We start from the raw sequence: 21461 nt of genomic DNA on the forward strand, positions 1-21461 counted from the left end.
GTCGACCCTGCAAGCCGCAAGCCCGTCGCTATACCGACCGGTCCACGTGGATGGACCTTACGTGCCTGAGTGGCTGCTTTGTCGCCAGGTTTTAACACTGTAGGACTCACGTGTTCGATAAGGCAAAATTGGGATAAATAACATAAAGGTTTTCCAAACACAGATGATATCTAAAGTGAACTAAAGATATTATGGCGCTACTCTGTGCGCTTCCGAGACTCCAACAAGACCCAGGATATAAATGGGCCAACGTCGACGGTCCTCGCACCGCTCCTGTGTCAGGTAAGTTACGGGCTCACCATAGCCCGTGCTACTTGGAACTTGTTTCGAGTAGCTTAATCTATAACAACAACAAACAACGACGGTCCTTGTGCACGGGAGACATCTCCCGTCACGCAGGGTGCAGTCGCACCTCCACAGATCTCCAGTATCAGCTCTTGATACTGGTAATGGCTCCAAAGGGCCACCACTTACGGGCTATTCATGCCCGTGCCACCTTTTGGGTGGCTTAATTTTCACCAATTATCAATCATCGGTCCTTGTGAAGGTCGCTGGGTCCGTTTAGGCAACGTCCCGATACTGAGGTACTTCCCCTGTTATTAGTATGGACATAGACAGTTTACACGCCGAAGCAAACTCTACTGCTCAAACTGCAGCAACTTTGATATGGAGGTCGTGATAATGAAGAGATCAAATCCAGTTCTCACTGTTATTGCTACAATGGACGGCACAAGGTGATATCTATAGCTTGTCCTGCATATCGCAGGGTACTAGTAATCAAGGAAGAAACTAAAGCTGTTGGAGCTCCAAGACGGGAGCTGTTCACGAGGTTATGAGCTCGTCTATCCTAAAGTGAATAATGTCCATATCACAGCACTACTAACCTGGCGCCTCCAGGGGAGAAGGATAGGGGATACACCAGTCCATTCTCCAGCCTGATGTGACTTTTGGTACATCATCTGTACCAAAGTGATGAGACGACGCATAGGAGCTATCCCCGGATTCCCCCAGGTAATGAGCCGTCAGCTACGGGAACAGGAACATGGGAAAGAGGTTCCGCTCGAAGCCGACCTCACAGGCGCTCGCACACGTTCAACCCGTCTTCTTAAAAATAACGTCACTTTTGGCTCGTATGCGCGCTATGGCCAAATTTGGACGTAATTTTAAATGAAATCGACTCACAAAAGTGACGTACTGTTCCGTTTTCTGTTTGAGTCGTCCGGCTTACTCGGCAAGGTTAGAAGAGGAAACTTTTCATTAACGTTTTTCATACCGTTTTGAAACTTTATGAAAATTTCCTGCCCACCTAACCTATCAGAGGACCCTTAACCCTGTTGTTGAAAAAAAATCCCAAATTTATTTTCATTTATTTTTCATTTTCAAATTACGTCCATATTCGGCTATACGGGCAAACGGCCAAAAGCGACGTTCTTTCTAAGAGGACAGGTTGAGTGAACACCCAACATCGCTGGCCTCGTGGGGAACAGCTCCCGAACTGACCGTCATTCGTACTCAGATTCTCTTCACCATCTGTAAAGACTAAAAAGCATTTACTTGAATTTACCTGAGAGCCACAATCTCTCCAGTGGCATAGAACAGGACTGGAAGCTGGCGGATTGTCAATGGTTCCCTCATTTGTCCTGATTTTTTTATTTTTTTTTTTTGCAGGGATATTCCTGCGCGGGCCCTAAGCCTCTGGCTGGCCCACTGGGCGGGCCCTAAGCCTCTGGCTTGCCCACTAAGTGTTGCTTGTTTCTGTTTTACTTGGGCGGAGTATGAGTATTTATGACTCGTATGGTCGCTTCAGTAAGATTTTGCTATATGTGTTTAACAACTTCTTCTGCTCTATTGAATCTAAGTTGAAATCCTAATGGGTTTGTAACTGTGCACTGTGTTAGATAATGTTCCAGTGGTCTGTCGGGCATTTCTCCACAGTGCTGACATTTCCTCTCATCTTCCGATTTGTCCTGATGACTTTGTACGGCTGGATTTTGAATTGCAACAATATTTTTGGCAGTTACGGTTTCGGCGGGGTAGAGGGTCCCATGGGTGGATCTATGGGTGAAAAAGTATCTCGTGTTTTCTATTTTACATTGTGGCTTGTTGAGTTTGAAGTCTTTGCTCCTTGTATGCGTTACATCTAGGTCAATATCTTCCAAAATTTTCAGCATTTAAGTTTTGATATGAGATCTGTCTTGTCGTGTCTGGCTTGTAAGTATCTCTGGGAACTCTCATTATCTGCTGATGAAAACCGGACCAAATGTAAACTGTGTCAACAAAATTATTCGCACACCCTCCGTCACTATGTGATGGAGTGCGGAAAGATACGTGAATTCAGAGACAATTCTATGACAAATGTTCCAAAGATGTGTCGATATTTCATTCAAAATGATCCGCTACCAGAAATTTTAGCCAAATATCCCAAGTTTGCTAACTGTAGGTAGTAACTAAGAGTGATTGTAACCTATCCACCGCTGCCCACTGGATGGGGGGCGGTGTGCAGGACAAACATATCAATTGTGACACTAGCTCTCCACATATGTCAGTTGCTTAATTTAGAACCTGTACTTGAGGTCGATCTCGAACCCATTGATGATGTGACAATGTGCATTGAGTTTTGTAACTAGCTCATCAAGATTGTAACTTGCTAGCTAAACGAACTGTGAGGTTCTGTCCCTGAGCCCATTATGTGCCTCTGTAACCCTTTCCACTATCGCCCACAAGATGGGTATGGGGTGCATAATCAATGAACTGAACTAACTGTTAGTCCTGTGTCCCTCAACCGCTTCTGGTACGAGAGTCGACTTTGTTCTGGGATTATTTTTGTCATCTGGTGTTGAACTTTCGTCAAAACAGATATGCCCTTCCGAAGATGAGTCGACATGAAGGCGCACCAGAGATTAATTACATTATTTTCCTTGAAGTCAAAGGAAATTGAAATTGAAATGCCAAAACCTTTGACTATAAGGAAAAGAATGTAATTATTCAACTGTACAATTTTTGTTTACCGCAGCTCCCACTTGTTGTGCAACTTCCGGTGGATGGAAATTGCAGGGTTCTGCAATGTCTCTCACTCCTTGATGATTTCCTCGAGGATAGTCTGACGGATAGCCACACTTGTGAATTTGTGAAATTTATATAAGGAGTTTACACCAAGTCTTTCGCCCTCTTCAGAGTGCTGTGTCCAGGTCTGAGTGTGTGATTAGGACGAGACTTACAAGCATCTTAGGACGAGACTTACATGCATCTTAGGACGAGACTTACATGCATCTTAGGACGAGACTTACATGCATCTTAGGACGAGACTTACATGCATCTTAAGACGAGACTTACAAGCATCTTAGGACGAGACTTACAAGCATCTTAGGACGAGACTTACATGCATCTTAGGACGAGACTTACATGCATCTTATGACGAGACTTACATGCATCTTAGGACGAGACTTACATGCATCTTAGGACGAGACTTACAAGCATCTTAGGACGAGACTTACAAGCATCTTAGGACGAGACTTACATGCATCTTAGGACGAGACTTACATGCATCTTAGGACGAGACTTACATGCATCTTAGGACGAGACTTACATGCATCTTAGGACGAGACTTACATGCATCTTAGGACGAGACTTACAAGCATCTTAGGACGAGACTTACAAGCATCTTAGGACGAGACTTACATGCATCTTAGGACGAGACTTACAAGCATCTTAGGACGAGACATGTTCGTAGTTTTACGAGAATGTAAAACTATCAATACTATGTACTCAATAAACCCATTGTACCTTCTTGTATATATATAAATAAATAAATGTTAATGGCTTTTGCAAGAATGTAAGAACACCACTGTTATGTACTCTCACAACCCAATGTATCTTTTTGTATATAAATTAATAGAATACACACATACAAAAAGAATTGGGATGGTAGGAGAAGAAAATATCAAAGTTTTCAGTGAGGATCCACAAGGTTTTCTCGGAGTACTCTTTATTTTCTTCTCCGAAGCTATGGGTCCCTACAATTGCACCAGAGGTGGTACATATCTTTTAGGTTAAAAATAAATAAATAGAATAAATAGAAAATAAAAATTACCACTAATAGTACTGCCCCAAACCACCAATTGGAACCCCTCCTACCACCCCCACCACAATTGAAACCACACTTACCACGATTAGTACCACCACCAATCACTACAATTAGTACCACCATTATCATCACCACACTCTTATCACTATAATGGTTGTAGGTGTTGGCACCATTCCAGCTCCGTTTTCTTTGGCGCCGCCAGTGATTGCGTCGACCTCCGCCGCCCTGTACAAGATGCCATCTACCCCTCGAGAGTAAACTTCCACATAGACATATTGTCTAAAAACTAACTCTTCAGAAACGTCAACGTAACATTTGTATGTGCTTGTGCGTACAAGCTGTGTCTATGTGCTGAATCCTGGAGATATACAAGGGGCAAGAAGGCGTTAGCGTATGACCGTACGCAATCAGCATTGCCTCATTATGTAATGTTTTTATGCATAATTATTTTTGTGGCCTTGGTGAGGCTCCGTGAGAACATATTTTACTTTATATAAATGATGGTTTTTGATCCCATTAGAGCATAAAGCGGTTGTAGTCTGGTGTTCAGGAAGCTTGTAACAGGCCATTGTGCGGTCCTCACTAGATAATTACTAAGGGGTCGGGTTTAATTCGCTAGTTAACGTTTATTTTAAATTGCTTCGGTTTATTTACTAGTTTCCGCGAAGCTTACACACATAAATGCACAATTACATAAATTATTTACTTTAAATATATCCTTCCCTAATTATGTTATTAAATAGCATTATATATATTTTTGGTTTAATCTGTTGAAAATATTTCTTTTAAATAATTGCCATATACAGATATATTAGTTTTAAAGAGAATGGTCCATAACCAGAGGTTGCTTATCTAGCACATAAAAACATACAGTTTAAGTGCTTCTGTGATCTAGAGAGATTAATAATTCTTTGCAGGTACATATATTTTGTACATCTTTGTACATTTTGTACAGGTCTTTTAAGCTGCTATTAAGAGTGTTATAACAAATGCAACCCCGAAAAGCTATATGCTGTAGTTGTCTGTAGCATATATAGTACTACTTGGAAAATGAAGTTTTTACTTAGTAGGTCAAGAGACAGGATGACTCTACAGATAAATATGATAGGATGGTGGTGGTCCTAGAGGAAATGTGTATGTGTGCAAGCGTATGTATGTGTGCATGCGTATGTATGTGTGCACGAGTATGTATGTGCGCATGCGTATGTATGTGTGCCAGCCTATGTATGAATGTACGCGCGTATGTGTTTGCCTTAGTAGGTGTTTGCGCGCGTATTTGTGTCGACTGAGCAAGGTGATATTGTATATGTGTGAGCGTGGTTTGTGTGTATGTCTGTGTGAGAGAGAGAGAGAGAGAGAGAGAGAGAGAGAGAGAGAGAGAGAGAGAGAGAGAGAGAGAGAGAGAGAGAGAGAGAGAGAGAGAGAGAGAGAGAGAGAGAGAGAGAGAGAGAGAGAGAGAGAGAGAGAGAGAGAGAGAGAGAGAGGGGTGGGGGAGGAGAGTGCCTAGCTGTGTGGCGGGACCCAAGTGGAGGTAGTGCCACCAGTGATGAGAGAGCCGGGGTGGGTGCCACTCCCTGTCTGCTCCTCCATAGTGGCACTGGCCCTGTGTACCGACTCGCGGAGATTCTCCAACAGTGTTCACGCCATGTAAGCTCATATTCCCTCCATCACAACACTGCCCCTCACCCCACAGAGTGCCCTTGCAATATTTCCCCGTGTTTGAAGAACTAATTTCCCCTCAGAGCAATGATTCTCATGTCAAATATACAGGTTGGCGTGATGGGTGCTTCTGGTGGCACTGTTGACTTCATGTAAGCCACTACTTCCCGCCAAAACGTTGTGATTATCTTAGTAAACAAGCGAGTGCTTCTGTGCTTCGGGTCTCCCGCTTTGAAACTCGATTTTGGACCAAACATTAGATTACCTTGACAAATATGGTGGCTACTATATAACTTCTGTCCTGTACGTGCTTTGCTTTGCTTTGAAGAACTGTGATTATCTAGAAAAATGTATGAACTTTAAAGGAGAAACGTTTACAAGATATGCTTTGCGATTAGGTAGCTATTTCGTGGCAAAATACTTGATAGATTTGTATTATAAATTTCAGGATATTAAGGCAATTTTTTTAGCTGCAAAGTGCCTGAGCGCCCGAACACTACCTATAGTCTGTGAAGGACATAGGCGCATCGCACCAGCAAGTGCTTTCCAGCTTCTACATAAAGCCAAATTCCTCACTAAAACATTAATTGGTAAAAAAATAGCTTTTTTGCTCAGCTAAACGCTTTGTTGATTCAGTAACTAAGAAATATATATCATAATTAAATTATTTGTATTACTTCTGTAATTAAAATTATTTGCGTAATAATAATAATAATAATAATAATAATAATAATAATAATAATAATAATAATAATAATAATTATTATTATTATTATTATTATTATTAATATTATTATTATTATATAAATAAGTTTTCCTTGCATGTTTTGCTGAAGTGTGTGAGGACGGTGACTGTTGACACAGTAGCCTACCGGATGTTCACAGCGCGCGGTGCTGTACTCCTACACTCACACTCCTTCACTCACACTGCCTCACACTCCTACCCTCACACTGCCTCATATGTACACACAGGGATCCACAAGGCCCTCACACTGCCTCACATGTACACACAGGGATCCACAAGGCCCTCACACTGCCTCACATGTACACACAGGGATTCACAAGGTGTGGTGTACAGGCAGAGAAGTACTGACACTCTGGGAGGTGTGTACATGACAGGCCGTATAGGGCAGGGTGTGCTAGGAGGATGCACAGGGTATCGTATATGTGGTAGGAAGTATATATGGTAGGACGTATATATGTGGTAGGACATATATATATATATATATATATATATATATATATATATATATATATATATATATATATATATATATATATATATATGGAAGGACATATATAGGGTAGGAAGCATATATGGAAGGACGTCTATATGGTAGGACGTATATATTGTAGCAGGTATATATGATAGCACGTATATATGGTAGCAGGTATATATGATAGCACGTATATATGGTAGCAGGTATATATGATAGCACGTATATATGGTAGCAGGTATATATGATAGCACGTATATTGTACAGCGTACGACAGTGCAGGATTAAGACTGAGGGCTTCAGAGGGTACAGCCCAGGGGCTGTACCCTACTGGGTACAGTCCGTATAATATCTGACTGTACCAGTCAGTAGAATATCTGTAATTTGCATATAATATGTTTAATCTGTAAGCATATCTACCCCATCATAGACAAGTTATGCTCAACTTTTGCTCATCGCATGGAAGTATATACAATGTTCATTCATTATCTGTTTTCCTGATCGAATTTCCAACAATGAATGATGAAGACATTTCAACAGCAGCAGCGAGGTTTTCCTAAGATTTACGCGAATGACAACGAGCCTGAATTTGTGCCAGAAATTCTTCACTTTCGGAACTGTGTTGGACAATTTGATGAATTCAGGCACACGCATGATAAGCTACAAGCTTTTGTAAACAATAAATAAACTTTTTCATGCCCTAATGTTGAAATAGCACTACCTGAAATATTGAAATACTTGTGTTTAATGATAAATAATACGACTAGAGAGAGGAGTTTCTCCAAGATGAAACATCTAAAGAAGGTAAACAGATTCACAATGGCACAAGAATTACTAAACAGACTTGCTCTCCTGGCAATTGAAAACGATGATATCAATAATTTGCAATTTACTATGTGTGGGGGAAATTTGTTTCTAAGAAATTGCGCAAAGCAAACCCTTGAATTATAATTATTGTTAGCCTTGCAAAAATATATGTAATTTTTCTTTAACTTTGCATTCTTTTACAAAAATATTATGGAGGCTTCACAGTACCTGCAGCCTAGTGACCCACAAAATCTTAATCCGGCCCTGCGTACAGGGCATGTTGTGTGTGTTGAGAGGATTGACTGGGTGGGGTGTACAGGGCAGGGTGTGCTGATAGGATGTACTGGGTAGGGTGTATATGGTAGGGTGTACAGGGCAGGGTGTGCTGAAAGGATGTACTGGGTAGGGTGTAGAGGGCAGGGTGTGCTGAAAGGATGTACTGGGTAGGGTGTACATGCCAGAGAGTACAGGGTGAGGTGTACAGGGAGGTATGTACAGGGTGGGATGTACGCGGAGGTATGTACAGGGTGGAGGTGTACTGGGCGGAGTGTATAGAATGAGGTGTATGGTGGGCGGTGTATGTACACAGTATGGTTGATGCTCTGCATCTCTGTACCCAGGCAGCTGATGGTGATGTTACAGAGGACTGCGTGATCCCGCAGGAACCATTGTTTCCAAGCTCATTTGATAGTTTTTTGCAGTTGCCTAGTCTTTGCTGGGATGTTGACATCTACATTCTCCTTGTGTTCCCTCTCCCTCTCTTCCCTCTCCTTGTGTTCGCAATCTCCGGCTACAGTTTGTTCGCAATTTCGTTTCCATTGATCCCTACTCGACTAGGAGACCCCAGTTAATTATAACTTTTCTTCCTCGTAGCTGAAGGTTCCGGAGGAGAAGGATTAAGTGATTAATGTGCGATGACTAAGTTTACATTGGTGGTTTAGGATTACTTAATGTTTGAATATTATGATGATTGCCTTACGCATCTTCTAGGGACAGTTTGATACCGAACATTTCTGTCTGAAATGTGGAGTCATTGTTTTAGTCAATCCGATATGTTCGGTCTGAGGTATACAGACTAGTATGCTAGTTGATGTGTACTAGCTTGGGGGTACTAGCTGGGGTGTACAAGCTAGGGTGTACACTCTGGGATATACAAGGTGACGTATTCTAGCTAGAGTGTATTAACTTTTTCGTACAAACTGGGGTGCATAGCTGCACATAGCTTGGATGTGCAAGCTGGAGTATACCATTTGGGTTGTACTAGCTGATGTGTACCAGCTAAGTTACACTAGCTGAGGTGTAGAGGTATACTAGAAGGGGGATGAACAAATTGAGGTGTACAAGTTAGGGTGTACTAGCTCCGATAAACAATATAAGTTGTACAGGCTAGAGTGAAGTGTTCTGTTTATAGATCAGAGAAGCATTGTGAGAAGTCTTGTATGCGGAACGTGATACGGCCCCAGGCGCTAGCCAGCAGGCAAGCAAGCAGGCTGGGATGTAGAGAGGCAAACAGGCAGACAAGTACGCAGGCAGGCAGGCAAGGAGGCAGGTAATGTCAGGCAGGCCGACAAGGAAAGGTTGGCAGACAGCCAAGCAAGCAGGCAAGATCATACTGGAAGGCTATTAGGAAGGAGGACAGTCAGAGATGTGTGTACAATTAACAAATAATAACAATAAGCATGCGTATTTTGCTAAAATATCGTAAATCTGGAACCACAGCACATTGTAAATCTAGCACCAAAAACATAAACATCGTAACTCTGGCACCACAACATTATAAACATCATACTGCCGACACAACATAAACATCATAACTCTTCCACCACCACATAAACATCGTGACTCTGGCACTATAATGCAAGCTGTGTAACTCTAATACCACATTATATATATCGTAACTCTGGCACCACAACATAAACGCGGGGAAAAAAATGTAAGACATGCATGATAAAAGTGAGAAATGGGGTTAGAAATCACTGAGGTAAAACGAGATGATAACAGGGGGCTTAATGTGTAAAATATAATCTAAGACGAGTATGTGTACGCAAGATAAATTTTTATACCAATGCAAATAATGCGTTAAGCGGGAATGTTCGCGAAGAACAAGTGACGCGTTTAATGGAGGTGACGACTGGCTGGATACTCCATTCCTACAGTATAGTTGTCCAGCGACTTAGAGCGCTAATATAAGTTTAAGGGAGGAAAAATGGTTATAGTTCGTTTATTATACGCCTCATACCCATCCTGTTTGGACCCGCTGTATGGTACTACTGAGGAAAAAGTTCAAATGTCAAAGTGTATGATTCTGATGGATCGAGAGTTTGTACTGAATTGTAGTTTTTTCTTCATGAACACACTCCTGCACACACATTATAATATGGAGATGAACAAGGTCAAGAATAAATAATATAATGAGGGAAAAAATAACAGCATCACAATAGGGACAAGATCAAAGATTACTTAAACCCAAAGAGCTCCGAAGATACACTAGCAGATTCAAATTTGTATTTTTGCCCTGGGAAGCTAGTTTTTGAGCCCGTCCTCACAGCAAATCCATTACCACGAGAGCCGCCCCCTCCCTTGAAACCACCTGGATAGTTATCTAGATGTTTGTGATCTGAAAGCATATTACGTTTCCAGTAATAGTTTACATGTAAACTGGCAAATGAATCTTTGTCGTAAAGTGATTGTTGTTGTTAGTTGAGGGGAGACGACGATCGAGGGAGTAAACAGTGATTAATCTTAAATTATAACGTTATTGTACTATAAATCGTTGGTTTAAAATATAAAACGTGTATGCTGAAAACGTTTTCTATTAAGATTTGTTTTTTTTTATTCGGAATTCTCAGGCATATTGAAATAGTTTTTGAATTCTATATTTCACATAATCGTCAATAATATACAGTATTAACGTAACCAAACGTAATGAAACCTAACCTAAAATAATCAAACCCTAACCTAAAATAACCTTAATCTAACCTAACCATGGATAGGGAGTCAAAATAACATTAATTACGTAGTTGACCAGACCACACACTAGAAAGTGAAGGGACGACGACGTTTCGGTCCGTCCTGGACCATTCTCAAGTCGATTCGTCATCGTCCCTTCACCTTCTAGTGTGTGATCTGGTCAACATACTTTAGCCACGTTATTGTGACTCATCGCCTGCATTAATTACGTAGTTGTTTCCAATCCATTCCCGTGATAGGATCTCCTCCCTGAGGACAGGCCTGAGTTTTTTTCGGTAGCGTTACTCATCCTGTGAGTGAACATAGCGCAATCCCACCATGTACAACACCCCCCTAAGTAGGAAGAAAACCAGCTAGGTTGTTTATCCTGTCACTTGTACCCAGACGCTGCTGGAACATATTTAACTATCTCAAGTTAACGGACTGTTAAACAAGAGATTAACATCTTTTAACTCTCAATTTTAAGATATCTTTCAGGTGCAGAGTGAGGGAACCTTTTCAGGACAGTATCATTACATTCGACAAAAAGTGTTTTCCTAACTCAGTGAACAGGATATGTGATGCTGATGAACATCCCGAAAGCCTTCAAAAACCTTGTATATAACCTTATGTGAAACTCATCCTTGGGTAAGTAGCCTAAGACGAGAAAATCGATTTTAGAAAAGTTAAGAGTTAGGCTACTAGAAAAGGCTGGTTCCTGAACTAAGAGCACTGAACCTCACTAAACGTGCTGTCAGAAGAGAGAAAACCTGATAATAAATTATTTGTAGGGGTAGTAAAAGAGTTGACAAAGATGAAGTTTTTAAAATTAGAAACAGTAAAGCGAGAATACGTGACTTGAAGTTAGAGGCACAGCTAAATAAAGCTGTCAGGAAGCCCCCCTTCCTCGTATAGGTAGCGAGTAAGTGGAATAACCAGTTTAGGCTAACTCTATACACAGTTTAGCCTACAGATATGCCAAGAAATACTGTACAGTATTACAATATAAACCGGGAATCTTTGTACTAAACGACAGCTATTAAGGACGACTCAGAAGATGAGACTGCATAGCAAACAATAGAATGCGCTCGCACGCACAAAAGCAAGTACTAACCCCGCCCCCCCCCCCCCAACACACACACACACCAGCGTGGAATCCCTATCTCACCAAACACCAAAAGTTGGAGAAAGTCCGGAGGTATGCCACCAGACTAGTATCAGAACTGAGAGGTATGATTTAGGAAAATATAATGAAGCAAAACCCTCACATCACTGGAAAAAGAGAAGAAGCAGCGGAAGACATGATTACAACGTACAACATTTGTGGAAATATTCAGGACAGACAAGAACAAACTGTCTATCATCCGGGATACACGAATAAGCCAGAGAGAGTGAAAGTATTTGTTCAGAGTCGAGTTGTGAACAACTGGAATACACTTAAAAGTAAAGGGGTGGGAGCAGATTCAATACACAGCTTCAAGCGTAGGGAGGACTGAAACCAATAGGACTGGAGACCTGGGACTGGATTTATCAAGCATTTACACTATCACTTACGAAACCTGTACAACTTTCTTTAATCATGGCGGCTTTGCTTACATTTATTACACATTTTACGAGCTCTGAAACTTCACATTCCAAGGTTATTAAATAGTATACAACTTAGTAGTGCTTTATTACTCATAAACTGTATATTAAATGTAAACAATGCCGTCACGATTGATGAAAGATATACAGGCTTCGTAAACGCTCGAAGATTTGCTTGATAAATCTTCGCCCCGTACACTAATCGATTGATGATAGAGAGGAGGGATGAAACAGGTGCCAAATGGGGAGAGAAAATTCTCCTGGAGTTGACAATTAAAAAGACCATAGGGAGGGCATCACATTGTAACTATTTTCTGAAGCACACAACCAGACACTCAGCTGCATATGCGAGGTTGACCATCATAAATACTGCCTTCAGGAAACTGAACAAGTATAGGAGTTCAGTATCCTGTATACCACACATAAAAAGATTAATTTTAGAATATTCTGTTACTATGTAGAGTGCATATCTTGTTAAAACAAGACGAAATTGCCTAATTGGGAGGGAGGAAAAACGCCAAGCCATTACGATTATATAGTACTTGGAAGGGGTCAGGATAAGGATTTGCGATGGGACGCGGGGAAGGAATGGTGCCCCAACCACTTGGACGGTTGTGGATTAAACGCCGACCTGCATGAAGCGAGACCGTCGCTCTACCGTCCAGCCCAAGTGGTTGGACTGCCTAATTGGGAAATGTTTAAAGGAATTAAACATCATATCACTGGAAGAGAGAAGGAACAGGAGAAACATGATTACGACATTCAAAACACTCCGGGGAATTGATCAGACTAGCCATGGCCAGACACGATTGTGAGACAAGAACAAGGAGAACCAAAGTACCCGAATGTATCTCAGGGATATTATAAAACAGTAACAAATATATGGGATGAGCTGGAAAATGAAGAGATGTTTGTAGATTTCAAACATAGTTTCATGTGTAGATATGGGAGCCTAAAATGTATGGAAACAGCTATAGGAGAATACACAAATAAATACAAGAATTGAACAAGCTAAAAGGCGATAATGAATGGAACGGAATTAGGGAGAACTGAGACTTGTGTAAGAGAGGAAAATAATTAATATAATTACCTCATATTACCTTAGCCCTTCGTTATTTCTTATCACCCCTCAGTGCCAATATACGCAGCCTCCGGTATCTCCCCTATTCTAAGTTCCTCCCTTCCTGTTTCTCTAAAATTTTATCTCCCCTCTTTCTCTATTACATATCTCCCTCCATCCTCCACTACTATTTACTCCAATTACTTACTCTTCTCTCTCCCTTTCATTTCCTTCATGCCGCCAACGCACGTGCCATATTGCACTGTGTTCAGCTGGTCCACGTAAACAAGACTCCGGCATCAGCTGACGCATGTAAACAAATCTTGTGTGCAGAAGTTGCTTGTACACGAGGCTCCCGTACCAATTGATATTTGTATAAAACTTTTGTATTAGCTGAAGCATGTACATTTTTCTAATATCAGCTGACATGGATACCAGGCTTCCATACTAGATGATGCATGCACGCAAAACTTTCATACATGATGACGCATTTGGGCAAATCTCGTATCAGTTGATACATGTATAGGGGGGCTCCATATCAGTTGATACATGTATAGGGGGGTTCCATATCAGTTGATACATGTATAGGGGGGTTCCATATCAGTTGATACATGTATAGGGGGTTCCATATCAGTTGATACATGTATAGGGGGGTTCCATATCAGTTGATACATGTATAGGGGGGTTCCATATCAGTTGATACATGTATAGGGGGGTTCCATATCAGTTGATACATGTATAGGGGGGTTCCATATCAGTTGATACATGTATAGGGGGGTTCCATATCAGTTGATACATATATAGGGGGTTCCATATCAGTTGATACATGTATAGGGGGGTTCCATATCAGTTGATACATGTATAGGGGGGTTCCATATCAGTTGATACATGTATAGGGGGGTTCCATATCAGTTGATACATGTATAGGGGGGTTCCATATCAGTTGATACATGTATAGGGGGGTTCCATATCAGTTGACACATGTACATAAACATATTCCAATATAAGCTGACGTCCTCGGTCAAGACTCACATCAGACAATATATGGCAATAAAGCTTCCATATTATTTGACATATACACAAAGTTCAGATATCAGCTGATGCAAGCACTCAGCCACAGCTGATGTTCATATAACCTCTTTCCTATCAGGTAATTTATAAGGACATGATAGTGATATCAGTTGATCCTTGTAGACTTATATATAAATTGCTACTTGTAAACAAAGTTTCAGTGTCAGTTGAGTCACGTAAACAAGGAAGGCATCATTATCAGGTGACTCATGTAAACAATGCTTTCATATCAGCTGATCTACGTAAGCAAGACTCACGCACAAACAAATGCCACCGCTTTCAATAATAATTATTTCATAATGAGGGTAATATTATCACTTGTTAAATGTTGATGAGTGAAACTATAATGGAATTTTTCTGTACATTTTCAGTGCTCTCGCATAAATGACGTCATTAGCAGTGCAGCGCTAATAAATGACGTCAGTGGTGTTTCTTTTTATATGAGTTGATGCGACTAGAAAATTTGAAGCAACCTAGTGCCGTGTTGAGTATTATAGTGGAATGAAAAAGTATTAGTGAAACTTAAGCTACTTTAAGTGCTGAAAATTATTTTATTATTAGCTGCTTGATCAAGCGGTGTCATGGAATATGAATGAATAACACCGTCTTTAAAAAAGTGCAATTTTGTTAGGAGTAATGATGTAGAACTGTGGTATATCAGGGAACAAGCTATTATGACTGGCGTCTGGAGTGGGATGCGGCGCGCCAGGCTCCAGTAGACACGGTTTGTTTATCAGTTAAAAGTCGCGTCCCGGCGTCCGCCCGACATGGCTGACTCTGGCCACAGCCCGACACCGGAGGCGGGCCGGCAAGATTCCATGGACCGTCTGGATCTGGTCCACCAGAACAGGAATGGCCGAGCTGTGTCCCCGTGCGACGAGCTGCCCCCAAGGTCTCCAAGCCCGCGGTACAGGCGCTACTCGGACTCAACGCCCACGCGCACGCCCTCGCCCATGCCTTTGGGCGAGGTCTTCGACGAGCTGGACACCAAGGGAGGCAGGAAGACGAAGTCTGTGTCCTTCCACTCGCATACCAACTGGAAGAGCGACCGCAAAATTCAGAGTGGTGAGTATTATGTCTAAATTCTTAACAATTATATTGCAATAAATATTATCTTTCGAGTCAGAAATATAAATGGAAACATATGTTTTCTATTTCTCATTTTTTATTCAGAGGAAGACGCCGTTTGAGCTTGCTGAAAGGGTGGGATTGGGATCGAATATTTAAAGATGATGCTCCGTTTTTGTTGGAGCGAGAGCGTTTAATATTCCCCAGCTCCCGTCTCATATGGATGGGGTACGCAACACATATATTTCGAAATTATTAACTTTAAAATGTGTTTCTTAGCATTGCGACCACAAAATTTATCAGATCTGCGGTCACACGCTCGAATATCATATTTTTTTCATATAAACAATTCACCTTCTTTGCTTACATTAATCCAGCCCTTCTTTTGAAACTTGTACTGTGAAGGAAAGGATAACCTGTCGCCTTTCTCATTCCCAAAAAAATCAATTTACATGTAGATTTAAGATTTCTCCTCTTCAAGCTTGGGAGATGATAGGTCCACTTTTCTCGAGATGATAGGTTCTGGCTGTAATACTAGACCAATTGTTGAAATGATAGACCCATCTTAAACGTGACCCTAAAGTTCAAGACGTCACTATGGTTTCACCTTGGTCGTTTGGTCATAAACAAACATACGCATTCCAGGTACTGTCGACTATGACACACTTTGAAACTTCCTACTTCGACTTAAATGAAAAATTATAGTTTTACTTGCTAAACTTCCGAAATAAAAAATAATTTGTTTTTGCACGTTGCAGGCTATAGAGGAATATATGGTCTTTTGAACCTGAGATGTAAACCCCAGGTGTTAATTCTGGGCTTACAAGAGACCCTTTCTAGGGGTGCTAGAGGGAAGGGAAGGGAACTATCAGGAGAAAACGATTGATTATTCCCCAGAGATGATGATTAAGCCACCCAAGAGGTGGCACGGGCGTGAGTATCCCATGGAGAAAACCCCAAGCCATAACGACTATATAGCAATTTGAAGGGATCAGGATAAAGATTTGGGATGGGACGGGGGAAAGGAATGGTGCCCAAGACGGTCGGGGGTTGAACGCCGATCTGCATGAAGCGAGACCGTCGCTTTACCGTCCAATCCAAGTGATTGGGCTGGGCAGTAGAGTTGCCACCCTAGATTTGTTTAGAAGATAGACCTCAATATTTGAAAACACAAATTAAGCACAGGCATGTAACTCTAAAACATACAAGTTAAAAATTAATAACATTAATTAGGCTACTGTAACATGCAATAAAAATTATAATAATTAATTATATATTTTTACATTCTAAAGATCCTTGGTTAAACTTAACGTAGCTTAATTCAACGATTATTAAAAGGAGTGCGAGTACATAGTCTTAACTCAAAGGACAACAAACAGCTGTAAAGATTTAAGGACCACTGATATAATGCACATTCGACGTTCACTTTCGTAGCTTCATTGTTGTCTGTATATTTTCCATTTATTCGTAATCTAAGACTAAAGATTTTTTCACACCTTCGTTGATTATCGCAGCGTAAATTTATGAGCGAAGAAAAGAGTATCCGCTTATTGCCACAGTTTAATGGCTATTTTACACTACTGCTTGTTGGAAGATTCAGTCTAAACCTTCTTCACTTGCCACCGTAATTATAGTTCTGATAGTTTGGTTCCATCCAGTTACGATATCTTTGTATGAAAGTATTATTTTGTAATAAATATTCTTTATTGAAGGGGAATATAGAGGGAGTATGGTAAAAGTTATGTATACAGTATAGAACGTGAGCGGTTTGTTGACATGCACAGCTGACAGGCGAGGACCGAGCCTTCTTCCCAGGAGGACAAACTTGGGTTTTTGTTGTGTCGTTTGATGTTACAGTGTGCGTGGTCTACAGTGTGCACGGTCTACAGTGTGCGCGGTCTACAGTGTACGCGGTCTGTGATTTGCTCGTTTATATTTTAATCGAATCATAGCTGAAGAGGAACAATGGGTATACCAGCTGGTGGAAGAAACATTGTATTCTAGGAGACTTCTTCTCTGCAGACAACGTGTCATGTCTGGTAAGATTCGAAGCCATTTCTTTTAACCATAAGACAATACTAATTACGTATGCCTGGCTTAATGTATAACACACTTAGCTAATATTAGATATTCTGGGTGTCTGGATATATAAATTGAATGGCTATCCTTATTTGTTTTATTTTCTGCTGTGTATTCGCCGTTTGGGCTGCCGGGGCCCTCAAATCAACAACATATTGCCACTTAAATTCTGAATAATATCTTGACAGCAACCTGTCCCCAGGCTAGGCTTGTTAAAGCGGCGGCCGACCCGCAAGGCGCATTCATATATTTTTATCGTTTGTGTATTAAAATAGGGGTTTTTCTCGTACATAAATTGATATTATTATCAATTAGAGATCTGTGTATAGTTAGACATAGGTTAGGTTAGGTGTTTAGGTACAGTTGGCAATTATTTACACTTGAAGTTACTATTAGTATATTTTGGTAGCAGTCTTTCCTGTAGACATATATTATTAAATATGACCGAAAAAGTAAGATTAATAATTCTAACACGAATTTTCTCAATCTTTCGTACATTTCTTTTCACTGTTGGAGGTAAATCAAAAATCAATTCTCCAAAATTCATTTTTATTTCTAGTCTACTAGAAATAAAAAAAGATGATGCTCCGTTGATGATTTCTAGTCTACTAGAAATAAAAATGAATTTTGGAGAATTGATTTTTGATTTACCTCCAACAGTGAAAAGAAATGTACGAAAGATTGAGAAAATTCGTGTTAGAATTATTAATCTTACTTTTTCGGTCATATTTAATTATATATGTCTACTTGAAGTTACATATACATTAGTAAATTACGAACAGAACCTACAGATCTAACCTAAGCTATATTTCAGAACATACAACTTTTCACAGATCATCCTCCTGTTTAGACAGTACTTATAGTAATGATGTGGACCATCATGCATATATTAACATTTGACACAAATAAAATTTGGTTTTGTATTTATGTTGGTAATTAAACTTAATCTAACCTAGCCATCCACGGACTAAAATAGTTGCTATACATACATCGTTCTGGCGTTAGGAATATTTAAATTTGGCGTTTAGCTATAATTTTTCCGGACTCTGTAAAGTGAATAGTATCAAATTCTAATCTCTAATTATCCGTTACATCAATATATGTACGATGGTTATCTTGAGGATATCTTGAGATGATTTCGGTTTTTTTTTTATGTGTCCCCGCGGCCCGGTCCTCGACCAGGCCTCCACCCCCCAGGAAGCAGCCCGTGACAGCTGACTAACACCCAGGTACCTATTTTACTGCTAGGTAACAGGGGCATAGGGTGAAAGAAACTCTGCCCATTGTTTCTCACCGGCGCCCGGGATCGAACCCGGGACCACAAGATCACAAGTGTAGCGTGCTGTCCTCTCGGCCGACCGTACGGGTTGAATTTTGACTACGAGGTATGTTAATATTGATGAACACGTCCTGGGGCCAGATTCACGAAGCAGTTACGCAAGTACTTACGAACTTGTACATCTTTCCTCAACATTTGACGGCTTTGGTTACATAAATTAAACAATTTACAAGCATGAAATCATCCCAATCAACTGTTGTCATTGCTACAAACAGCCTCCTGGTGCTTCGGAGCTCAATAACTGTTTAATAATTGTAAACAAAGCCGCCAAAGAATGAGAAAAGATGTACAGGTTCGTAAGTGCTTGCCTAACTGCTTCGTGAATCTGGACCCTGGTTCGGCCGCCGCAGAGACAAGCGTAGCCTGAGGACCAATAGAACTATTCCACGCCACGTACTGCAAATATAAATAATTGCTAACATAATCTAATCTAGGCCTAACTGTACCCCAAATTCTAATATACAATGGGTTCTATATCACAGTGGACTACGTCCTCGGCTCATAATCGAGGGGTTCAATCCTCTTGGTAGAGACAGAAATAGTTGGGTTCGTTTCCTTTCGCCTCATGCCTCTATTCATCTAGCAATAAATAGGTGTACCTGGGAGCATAAAACTGTTTTGGGTCGCATCATGGGGAATAGTCAGTAGATGGAATAGGGGTACACATATACAGTGAAATCACAATAACGTGTGTTATCTACCTTAATTTGCAATGGTTTCGGGGCTCAACGTCCCCGCGGCCCGGTCCCCGATCAGGCTTCGGTGATATCTATGAGAAAATCTTTGGAGCAGGACGGAACACGGATTCGTCGATAAGCCGAAGTACAGGCTTCCTGTTATCAACAACGGGACTTATTATAATAACATTAATTTCAAATTGAGAAAAATGGCAATTTTGAATACACTGTTTATTCGCTAATTGGGAGATAATTGGAGAATAAAGTAGCACAGGAAATCATCATACACAAGTTTAAATGAGACTGTATGGGGGTGGTGGGGGGTTGGGCGTCGTACTGAGTTAATGAATGGCTAAGAGACGGAGCCTGGGAACAGGAGGGGGCAAGCCTAGCACAACGGGGAATTTATACACACGGCGGATGTCTTATGAACGTGATGGGGCCTGTGTGGGGGGGGGGGAGGTGGGGGTAGAGGGGCTTCAGTGGGAGAGCCATTATAGGATCATTAGCAGCATGGGAGGGGAGAAGGGAGGAGAGGTATGAGGGCAGTGCCCGCTCAAGAGTTCCCTCATGACCCAAATGCCCGCCCTGTATCGTGTATCGTGGTGTTTAACTGAGTCATGAGTGACCAATATCTTGCTCTCACAAGGACGAGTGTGTGTGTGTGTGTGTGTGTGTGTACTTACCTAATTGTGCTTGCGGGGCTCCAAAGAGCTTTGGCTCTTTGGTCCCGCCTCTCAACTGTCAATCAACTGGTGTACAGATTCCTGAGCCTACTGGGCTCTATCATATCTACATTTGAAACTGTGTATGGGGGTCAGCCTCCACCACATCACTGCCTAATGCATTCCGTTTATTAACTACTCTGACACTGAAAAAATTCCTTCTAACGTCTCTGTGGCTCATCTGGGTACTAAGTTTCCACCTGTGTCCCCTTGTTCGCGTCCCACCCGTGCTGAAGAGTGTGTGTGTGTGTGTGTGTGTGTGTGTGTGTGTGTGTGTGTGTGTGTGTGTGTGTGTGTGTGTGTGTGTTTTAGGGAATAGGGAAGGGGAAGAGGGCAAGGACAGTCTTATCATCTGTATAAAATGATGCCTCAAAAGGTACTTCTTTCGTGACTTCTTGCAGAGTAATGGGTCCAGCAGTGATGTCCGAACGGTGTTGCTAGTGATAGACCTCAAGTATTGCAGTCTAAATTACAGAGAGGAATTTCGTATTTAAGGGAGAGGGTGTAGTACTGCAAGGAGTTTAGATGATGCAGACTTAACTGTCTGATAAGTTTCATCATACACCAACGACAATGATGGATACTCAGCAAAATATAACTTGTCGTTCCCATTGACCACGAAGAACAAATCATTCGTAAATCTGTAGAACAGCTGGATGATGTTGGGGTAAAAGTTTTCAAGACTTGTAGTACGAGCTTTGATTTCGCTAAAAATAGCAGAGACCCGCGCGTTTAAAGTCGAGCCACTGGCAGGTAAACTGCTTTTATGGATAAAATCTGAAAAGACGGCATCAAGCCAGACACCAACATTGATTTTGAAATTTGTGTAACCCTAAAAATAATCTGTATTGCAGGGGAAATAGATATACATCTTGAAAACCTGACGCAGTTCATGGCTGGGATGATGCATACTCAACTCATGCAGGCGATGAGTTCCAATAACGTGGCTAAAGTAAGTTGACCAGACCACACACACTAGAAGGTGAAGGGACGACGACGTTTCGGTCCGTCCTGGACCATTCTCAAGTCGATTGTGTTGGTTGTTGACAATCGACTTGGGAATGGTCCAGGACGGACCGAAACGTCGTCGTCCCTTCACCTTCTAGTGTGTGGTCTGGTCAACATTCTCAAGTCATGCCACG

The sequence above is a fragment of the Procambarus clarkii genome, chromosome 7 (genome assembly GCF_040958095.1).
Source record: "Procambarus clarkii isolate CNS0578487 chromosome 7, FALCON_Pclarkii_2.0, whole genome shotgun sequence".
Taxonomy (NCBI): Eukaryota; Metazoa; Arthropoda; class Malacostraca; order Decapoda; family Cambaridae; genus Procambarus; species Procambarus clarkii.